This window comes from Pararge aegeria, chromosome 23 (genome assembly GCF_905163445.1).
Source record: "Pararge aegeria chromosome 23, ilParAegt1.1, whole genome shotgun sequence".
Lineage (NCBI taxonomy): Eukaryota > Metazoa > Arthropoda > Insecta > Lepidoptera > Nymphalidae > Pararge > Pararge aegeria.
This window is the reverse complement of record NC_053202.1, coordinates 2,632,057-2,643,028: the sequence shown is the minus strand read 5'-3', so window position 1 is coordinate 2,643,028 and position 10,972 is coordinate 2,632,057. Positions and strand designations below refer to the sequence as shown.

General features: G+C 32.5%; 1 protein-coding gene across 2 annotated transcripts in view; it reads left to right on the top strand.

Moving 5' to 3' along the window:
* Positions 1-235: 235 nt before the first annotated feature.
* Positions 236-10,972, top strand: part of LOC120634127 (facilitated trehalose transporter Tret1) — a 47,147-nt gene continuing 36,410 nt past the window's right edge. The window contains exon 1 of one of the 2 annotated variants that reach the window (XM_039904522.1): positions 236-312. The gene's annotated coding sequence lies outside the window, so the exon portion shown is untranslated. Of the gene's footprint in view, positions 313-974; positions 1,107-10,972 lie in introns of those variants that run through there. The other variant, XM_039904524.1, reaches the window with a different exon arrangement.

Below are 10,972 nucleotides of genomic sequence, written 5' to 3'. Positions count from 1 at the left end.
TAAACCGACATTAATGAAGCGTGGCAACACTCAAAGAGTAAAGATGAGAAGGTAAAAACAGCGACCACACACTCGCAATCGTCTCACTTTGCCTCTGAGGAGTGTAGATCGGGCATTAGCATCTCAAAAATCATGCAAATGAAGCCGCGTTTATAAGCTAGTATATATATTGTAATATAAGCATTGATATGGATTTTTAGAGTGACGTCAGTTGGAGTAATAATAATAATTGTAGTTTGTAGTTTTGTTATGATGTATTGTTAATCTTGCTATTGCCGCAGACCGGTACGGTGCCGTCTTCCAAATTCAAATGTGAGTGAGATATTTTTTTAATGATTACGTATAAATCTGGATAAGTCTTATAATAAATAAGGTTGTTGTCTTTGGTCGTCTTGAATAATATTATTTGTGTAATTACGAGGGTCCTTCTGTCAAATAGATTAGTGTTTATTATTTATTTTCAATTTTAACCTCTCTATATATATTTTCTGGATATTTATCTTTAGCAGGGCGCAAACTCTTAAGAGTTTTTGTTTTACACCTTTTAAATGTAATACTTTTTTTGTATGTTGTTGTTTTTCGATGAAATAAATAAATATAAAGAAAATAGCAAAACTAACTTCATAAAAAAATTAAGCTTATATCCTACTTCTGTGCAATGACATAAAACTTTAATAAGCTAGAGCTGGTAGAGAGAGAGACATTCCATCGTACTCAAGTGTCATAAGATAAGTGACAAAAAATTTAAAAATTTACCAGAACTTTTCTAACTGAAAGTAGTGTACCTTTGCCCTGTACATTTAAAAAAAACTAAACAAGCCTAAGCAGTTCATCCAACTCTTTGTTTCTAATAAATATATGAATCATACCAGTACAAAGTGTCCTGTTTAAAAAATAGAGCAAATAAGTATATATGTAATAAATTATCAGTTGGCATTGTATTCATTTGTCGGTCAGTTGGGTTGGTCAATCATACGTTATCGTTCAATTCGGTGCCACGCTATTTTTGTAAAAAAATAAAGCGAAACTGAAATCTCTACTTTTTAAAAAGTGAATAGGAAGAAGGTGCTTTGAAGCTTCAGTTTTTCTTGAGCTTCTGTAAATAAGTAAGTATTTTTTTTTAATTCAATTCTGCAGCGGTAAAGGAAAAAAGGTATTATGCCAAACTGATTAAAATAATTACGATAAAATATTTTAGGCATAATAATTGTCTTTAGTAAGTTATAATCTTAATATATATAAATCTCCTGTCACGATGTTTGTCCGCGATGGACTCCTAAACTACTTAACCGATTTTAAATTAAATTGGCACACCGTGAGCAGTCTGGTCCAACTTAAGAGATAGGATAGCTTAGATCTTTAATTATAGTCGCAATTTTATTTTATTGCAAATTATTTGTCTTTAATTAATTGACAGTCACATGTTATATATATATATATATATATATAACATGTTATATATATATATATATATATAACATGTGACTGTCAATACTACTATACTCATATACTACTATACTCATTTAAGGCTTAGCGATACTGAATACTTTAAAAACAAAATCAAACCCAGACGAAGTTGCGGGCAACAGCTAGTTATTTATATTAATAATTAATTTTTGTACAATAAATTGATAATGGTAGTTAATTATACTAATTGATTATAAGTACGTAAATCTGTAAGTGATAAATTAAAAAAAATAGTACTTGACGTTTTAAATGTGCTTTTACAGGCTTTGAATAAGATTAATTTTGAATTTGGGTTTTGAACTTATAATTATCGTTCAGCGCTGGCATAGACCGAAAAGGTCGAAAGAATTTCAATTATCACCCACCTCACCGGAATCCTAGTAAGCAATATCTAGTTTTTTATTTTATAATTACAAATGAAAGAGTATAAAAAGTTGAAGTATTTTTGAATCTTTTTTAAACCAGTGAAACAAAATAAAACTGAGTTCCGAAAATCTTGTGAATATTAAAACCTGACATTCTTATTTAGTAATAGCTGTTGCCCGCGACTTCGTCTGCGTTTGATTTTGTTTTTTGATGTGGCATTAAATTTTGTTGTAGATCTAAAAAAATTAAGGTATTCATTATCGCTAAGCCTTAAATGAGGAGTTTGTTTGTTAAACACATATTATAACCTCTATAGTACAAAAAATAAAAATTAAATCGGTTATAATTTGAGGAGTTATGGTGTAAAATCGTCAAACACTTTCATCCCCTCTCCCAAAGGTACCGAGCTTAATGTCGGGATAAAAAGTGTCCTATATTACTTCTAACACTTCCAAGAATATGTGTACAAAGTTTCATGAGGGTCGGTTAAGTAGTTTTTGCGTGAAAGCGTAACAAACAAACTTACATTGACATTTATAATATTAGTAGGGATTTAAGGCCGCTTTAACCTATGAAAAATGAATATTTTTTTATCAATAAGCGTTTAAAGTACATTTAAAAATAATAATAAAATGCATTTCATTTTCATAATAACTACATATACCATATCCTTATATATTCCTTGTTAATTATTATGTTAATTTTATTAAGTTATTTTATGTGGCATATTTCGTAGTTATATCAAATAACTTTATCATCATAATAAGAATGAAAGAATCAAACATTAAGAATCAAGATTATGCACTTACATGTTTAATAAATCATGATAATAAGATAAACTTATAATATCTGTATTGAAAATGTATATATACCTATTCATTTATAATTAAAAATTATTCGTGAAAGAACGGTATCTACCTAATAAGCAGAGATGCGCCGAATATTTGTTTTGGTATTCGGTATTCGCCGTATTCTAAACCTTTTCCATTATTAGTTTTTTGTCAAATTATTCGGTTTTGCTGCTGAATATATTCAAGCATTTCTGTTAAGTTAGCGACAATAAAAATTCATTAGTCTTAACTTTCAAGTAGGCCTAGTTTTTAAAGCACTTTTGAAACCTGAAGTCAGTCTGTTTATAGTGACTTGGTGGTACCTAGTTCATATTGGAACCTATTTACGCGACCAAAACATGAAAAGGCACCTAAACCGATTAATTCAACTGAATATCCGGTTCGGTAAAAGTTAAACCGAATAATATTTGGTATTCGGTTATTCGGTTATTCGGTTAAACCACTATTCTGTGCATCTCTACTATTAACCTATATATATCTTTAAACGATTGATTGATTATATGATGAAAATAATTTATAGATTATTTTTAATATATTTTTTAAATATTTTAACCATACAAATCATTTTAAGTTATAATTCAGCCTGGATGGAGCGTAGAACCTATTATTTCAATTTCGATTCTTGATTTGAAGTACGTACCTTACCTTAAGTGCGTAGGTACTAATAAAATAAAGTCAAATGTCATTCTAACTTCTATCTGACTATCTTTATGATAATAATCACGTTGATTGCTCCGTTGCTGCATGAAACGAGGACTATCTGGAATATAAAAAAACACTCCTAGCTGCAACTTCGCCCGCGTGATTAGGATTTCTAGCGTATGAAAAACATCGTGAGTAAACCTGCATGCCTGAGAGTTTTCTATAATGTTATCGACGGTGTGTGGATTCTACAGATCCGCCATTAGCCTGGTGTACTCAAATTTTAATTAAAATTCTTTTATTTCAAGTAAGCCTAATAATATAATAATAATAAGCACTTTTGAAACGTAAAGTCTGTCTGTTTGAAGTGACTCTACCGCCGGTTCGGAAGGCAGATTCTACCGAGAAGAATCCGGCAAGAAACTCAGCAGTTGCTCTTTTCCAACATCAATAATTTACATATTACATTTTAACATTCGTTTTTCCATCTTGTGATATGAAAGCGTAGGATGCTTCCAAGCAACCATGTCATTAATAAATTGTTTAACACATTCTTTAAACTTTGGTAGGTCCGAAATTACCTCCGGAATCGTATTATAAAAGCTACGGCCTTAGTCCTTTTTATTCTGAGAGGAGACAAGTGGTATATTGGATATAACTTATCCATTATCCATATAATGACGATGATCATAGAAATTTAAGCCGATTTTGATGGAAATTGCGTTGCGCAATCAACTTCCAGGTAGCGATCTCAACAAGTCGCTTATCTATATTCTTTGCTACTATAGGATTAGATAGCACTGAATATGCAAGTGTTTGATAAGGGGTTATAATTGAGATACCATTGAAGAGTTTTATTTTGACTTTGATTTGACTTATACCGTTTGAATAAAATTCAAATAATAAAAAAAGTGTGTGCGTGTAACCTTTACGCGCGATTAAAGTAAAACTTTTATTATTATTTATTGATGAAAGAGGAAGAAAAGTGTTCCTGGGATTCCGCCATTACATTTAATACTCACTATTTCATTTTATATTCTATTTAAAATTAATATCACTTTCACATTTTATAAATATTTTCATTTGTTAAATAGAATAATTGACAGTAGAAAATTGAAGGTTTGATCCGCACATGTCAATAGAACCTTGCCATTGTATATTCTAGAATGTCACAATCGACAGAAAATTTACTAATAATTTATTTATTACAAAAGTAATAAATAAACAAGTATACTTAGAGATTTTCAAAAAACTTTGCAATTTTAAATATTTATTTTTTAAACTGTTGAATTTTTATTCATTTTGCTATTCACAATTGATCCATCTGAAAATACTTATTGGAAATAAATAATCCTAATTACATTACATTTGCCACTAACTGGCGTATAAGTCAAGAAGCCTGGAGTATATGACATATAAGTACTTACCACCAATCCAAATTATTATTTTTAAATAGCGGAAACTACACAGACGTCTGACGTAAGCGTTACTTCCGTCAGAAAAAAGATCTGAGGTACTCCCTAGTTGCGCCTAAAGAAGTTTTACTTAAATACTAATAAATCCTACTATTATCCTAATATTATAAATGTGAAAGTGTGGATGTTTGTTACACACGCGCAAAAAACGACTGAACGGCTTTGGATGAAATTTGGCATGCACGTAGCTTTTGTCATGGAGAAAAACATAGGCTACCTTTTATTCTCATTCCTTAAGTAGTTCTCACGGGAAAATTGAAATTGTTTACGACTTCAATCCTTCATTCTCGATCAAATCAAAACATTAATCCACGCGACAAAAGTCGCGGATATGAGCTAGTAATATATATATTAACTTGAACGCGATTAAGCATATGACTTATACGCTTAATCGCGTGGGACCTCTAGTCGTAGTATATAACGAAGAAGTACACCACGCTTCTTCCTAGTACGACTTCTGATAAGGAGTTGAGCAAAATAAATTATAGGGAAAGCGGGCGATGCGATGCGGAGGGTGGGGTTATATTGAGTAGAATTACCAGAAGTCGTAAATACGCTGACGACGATAAGCATTTTTTTAAATTACGTTTTAAGCTTTAATGCATATAATATTATTCTCTCGCGCAGTCGGACCTTTGGAAATACATAAGTGTTGTTTACCGATTAAAAACTAATATAAGTACGTTTTGTTTCAACATTTGTTTATCTGTGCCCTAGCCATCTGTGTCGAGTGTCTATTAGCATGAGCATATGTTTTGCATTACTAATGTAAATATGATATCTATCTTTTTTCTTACCGTAAATAAATAATAAATAAATATACTACGACAATACACACATCGCCATGTAGCCCCAAAGTAAGTGTAGCTTATGTTATGGGTACTAAGATCACTGATGAATATTTTTATGAATACATAAATACTTATAATATAAAGATAAACATCCTGAAAAAAAATGAATGTTCATCACGCAAATATTTTCCATTTGTGGGAATCGAACCCAAAGCCTTGAACTCAGAAAGCATTTGTTTTCTTTTAAGTTTTCCTAATCCTAAGGTTGCCTGGCAGAGATCGCTACTTAGCGATAAGGCCGCCTTTTGTATCCTGCTTCATTCTTCATGTGTTTGTTCTTTTTTTTTTCTCGTTTTTCTGAGTGGTGTACAAATAAAGAGTATAAATAAATAAAGCAGGGTCGCTGCCCACTGCGCCAATGGGCCGTCAATATCTATAGCTATAATATTAACATTCATTTTTCTATTTTGTGAGAGATGAAAGCGGAGCCGGATGCTTCAAAGCAAACTTGTCATAAAGAAATTCATCAATTGTATAGAAACCTCGCTGTAATAAATGAGTTTTAAAATATACATTCATTCAGAAGTAATGGACACGTAAGGTGTGTATATTGTACAGGTAAACAAATAACCCTCCTTGCATATAGTCATAAGGCGGGCAAACTATGAACATTCATACATTATGTACTCTTACGTACATCGATATCGGATCAAACGCCTGCTACTTTTTATCGAGCAAACATAGACTCGTGTAAAAAATAAAAAATAAATTGACAATACACAGATTGCCATCTAGTTACAGGTAAACGTAGCTTGTGTTGTGGGTTATAAGATGACTGCTGGATATTTGTATGAAAAATATACATTATTCATACAAATATTCAGCTATAATATACAGATAAACATCCAGAGACTGACAAAACATTGAAAATGAAATGAAAATACACTTTATTGTACACCTAACAGAAATTAAATTAAAAACAACACAATAAAACTCAGGTACAATGGGCGGCCTTATCGCTTAAAAGCGATCTCTGCCAGGCAACCCAAACATCCATGTTGATCACACAAACATTTTACAGTTGCGGGAATCGAACCCACGGCCTGGACTCAGAAAGCAGGATCACTGCAGTGGGCAGCCAATCGACCGTAAAATATGTCTGTATGTTTACCTTCACTGTAAATCACTCTATCTATTGATGAAAACTGAATAAGAATCCGTCGCGTAGGTAGGTGAAGATCTAAGCGTACAAACGAGAGAGACTTATGAGAATTAAGCACAATGAATAATTGTGTAGCCATTCAATGTAAACTCAACATCTCCTGAGGATGCTCCGGTTTCGGAGTGAAATGTGCGTAGAGGGTACATTGCCGAGGATCTGTTTGGAGTGGAGTGTACGGATTGAAGAAATTATAAATAACACCATACAGATTCTCCTGCTGTTCGCGGAGTATAGCAAATAAGGCTTAATTTTCATAATATATTATGGATTTCCGCAAAGTAACGCCTGCTTCTATCCAATATTTGAGAGAGACTTTGTTTTTTACTAAGTAATAATAATAATAAAGTACGTATATCGGGTAAAATGCCTGCTATTATTTTCTGAGCAAAACACACTTAAATACTAAAGTCGTTTCTAATTTCATAGCTTAAGTCTCAAGCACAAAGACGACAATATTTTCGTGTTCATCTATTTAAAACTTCTTTGCACCACACCATTCCGCCAAATGACGCACGAATATAATTCAACTAAAGACGTAAAACAGTAGCCCAGTACAAGACTTGTTCGCTCGCAATCGAGGAGTCGTTTACGCATATCAAACTCTGTATCGTCAAAGTAAAATGGACCAAATGACACTCGGCTTAGAGTCAAATCTGAGAGACTAGAGGCTTAGAGACTGTACTTCTGATTTTTATTTTAGAAACGTTCTGTCAAAAGCCGCAGCTAAAGAGTTGTACGGATTTTTTGAGCTTTAAAGCAATGCGGATAAGATCCATTTTACTCCGATGTTCAAATATTTCCATAATCGAAAACGGCTCCTCAGTTACGAGCGAGTAAATTTTGTACTGAGATTACTCTACTTACTACACTATGACGTAATATACTTACTTCATAAAGATGACGCGTCAGACTGGCGCCGCGCCTGTAGTCGTTACAGCGGCGGTTACAATTGCGCGTTTAATCGTCTTTGCTCTTGTAAATTAGTAGGCGACATTAGAATTAGTATCATCTATTTTTTACTACAGCACGGCTAGAAGCATATAAAATATAAAATATAAAATAGCTTTATCAACTCTCCAAATGGTAGATATAATTTAGTATGGCAATCTTTGTATAATGTAGTAATGTTTTATTCTATTTTCTTTGCCAAGGAAGTGTAAGAAAGAGATACCACGACTATAACCAATCTAGGCATAGTTATAAAGTTTACGAGTATGGTTATCGCCATCATCTCACTACCGTGTAATTCTCATATACGCATCAAAAGTGCCACCTATGGGCCTACTTGAATAAAGATATTTTTGACTTTGACTTTGTCTTAAACGCATTTTTCCTTATATCTAAACCTAAATAAGTATTGAGGAAACAAAAACTTTAATGACACCTAGTTAGTTTCCTATTTCCGGTTTGAATCTATAATTCAAAACAGTAAATGCAGGTAGGAACAAAATTTCTTACAAGGAAATCTCTAGGTACACCGATCCTAGCATACATAATACGTACGGAGGAAAATAATATGAAACCTTAATAAGTAGGGTAGGCAGACCTATTAACGCCACCCCGCTTATTTTAGGGAACGCGATACTTTGTTCTGAAATGAAAAAAAAAATGGGAAAATGTATATTATTCGGCTTAAAGTAAAAAAAAACACTATTGGTTAGTGTATGAGTGAGTACACTTTTATTGTACGCCACATAAAAATATGGGAAAATTGTAAATAACACTTCTTAGTATTAATATTATTATTGCTACGAAAGCAATTTTCTTTGTAAACAATTCTACATAATGTGTATTTTCCGTAAATTGTGCATTGCAAGTGTCAATAATTAGTTGATTTACCGTGTATGTTATAAAATTGTTGATAACATTTTAACCACCTTCAGAGAAGGGGTTATCAATTCAAGTAAATAGACTAAGGGGATTTCCATAAACATTGGAGGAGAATGAATCTATATCTATTTTGCTAAATCATCATTAATTATGTATGAAGTAACGTTTGGTTAAGATAAAAACCTCTGTACTGCCGTGCTTACCGTTAGTCTAGCTTTCTTTACTCGTACGAATTCTCGCGTAAAACTGTTTCACAAACGGTGATTTAGTCTTCATCGCCTACGGTATAACCTCATGTCACGTCCCATAGGTATCAGCTTTATTAACAAACTGCAATGTTGGTAACATGACATCTAGCCATACCAATGCAACAGTGACATCCCTTGAATACATACCGATATTGATAACACAATAATTATGAACAGTTGTGACATGACATGACTTTTATATGGTAGGTAAAAAAGTAGAGCATACATTGTACCTATAGTTATTTGTGTTTTTACGGTTGTTTCACAAATACCTTGGGCACCATTAGTTCTACAGGGATTTGTTACTATGTTATAGTCTAGCAAGCTTATGTTACTCTCCAACCTTTCACCTTATTCTAAGCCAAAAACATAGTTTGTTGATTGCTAAGTTAGAGCGATAAGCAGTGACAAACACACATCCACACTTTCGCATTTATAATGTAAGTAAGAATATCTTGTGTTAAACGTTTAATTTTTGGCAAAGCATTAAAATATTAAATGAACAACCCGTATTATTATTCCCCTACTATTAATGGCACCACCACTTTAAATAAAAATTAAGATAAGAGAGGATGGAAAAAGAGAGAGACTTTTATAACCAGGTTGTCGTTCGGTAAATATTTTAATGTACAGATTAGTATATTAAATAGTTAGGTGCCAACAATTGGCTGGTTTACCCTACAAACTCGTTGCACATAATATTACAGCAGTCGTTTTGTTTTTTCAAATACGATTATAATGTATTCTTCAAGTCGATTAAATATCAATCGAGCAATACTCGATAAATAACTTATTAGTATTATAAATAATCGTGTGATAACCGTGGGGTCACACTTACCTACTTACATAGTTATTGCTTTTCCAATAATCCCCTCATTAATTAGATAAACAATTATAGTAGCTCCATACAATCTATATAAATACCTATCACATAAGGTTACGTAAATTTAGGGTCACCGAACACGAAGGTGAGGGATCACCATGCAATTCGACAACGACGAATTTCTCTTGTATAGACATATTTGCCAAAATTTAAAGAGATTTCGAAGATTGTTTAGACAGCAAATACTCAATGATTTTTATAATTTTTATTATTGTTTTTACCTACACTTGGAGGAATTTATAAATTTTAAATGCATATAAAAATTTCGAAACTGACAGGATTTTAACCTGCGACTCTCTGTAATTCGCGGCCTGAGCGCTTTTTCCAATTAAGCTACGGCTCTCCTACCGTCGATGCCAAAATTAGTACCTATATGCCTTTCACATCAGTCTTATAGCGACTGTAGCGTCATCTAGTAGGAAACGTTGCAGTTTTGATCTACTTTTTCAAAGGTCCATATTACAATGAGACACGTTTGAAACAAGAGATGAAATATTCGTGGCTACGTGACGTCACAATAAATTAAATATGGCGATTTTTTTTAAAACCTTTTGATGATTCTCTAACCTCAAAACTCTATCTTATCTTATCCCTCAGATATATGTATTTAAATACTTTATTGTATACACCAGAAAATTGTAAATGAAAGATTACAAACATAAACTTAAATATAATAAAAAATAGGTAGCTACAAAAACCGGCCAAGTCGGACTCGCGCATGATGAGTTCCGTACCAACATCTACAAAAAATTAAAAGTATATCAAACTTTTCGGAACCGACAGGATTTGAACCTGCGATTATCTGGCAATCGCAAAAGCCATGTGTCATCTCTTGTTTTAAAAGTGTCACATAGCTATATGGACCTTTGAAAAGTAGATTGAAATTTTTATATTTCCTACTAGATGGCGCTACAGTCGCTATAAGACTGGTATAGAACTTAGGCATTCAAATGCGTCAAATAGGTTTTGTTTTTTTAATGATTTATTGTATTTATTATGCCTTATTAAAAATATATATGTATTAGTATTCTGCACTCCTCTTTATAAACTGTGTGATGGAATATTTATACTTCTCCGTCCGCGCAATTTCCATAAAGAGTGGTAGGTACAAAGTTTTCCCTTCACGTTTATACAATAAATATTGCATATGGATAGCAGTCTCATTTTCGTGGACTTTGGAACCGTGGGCTCCAGAGG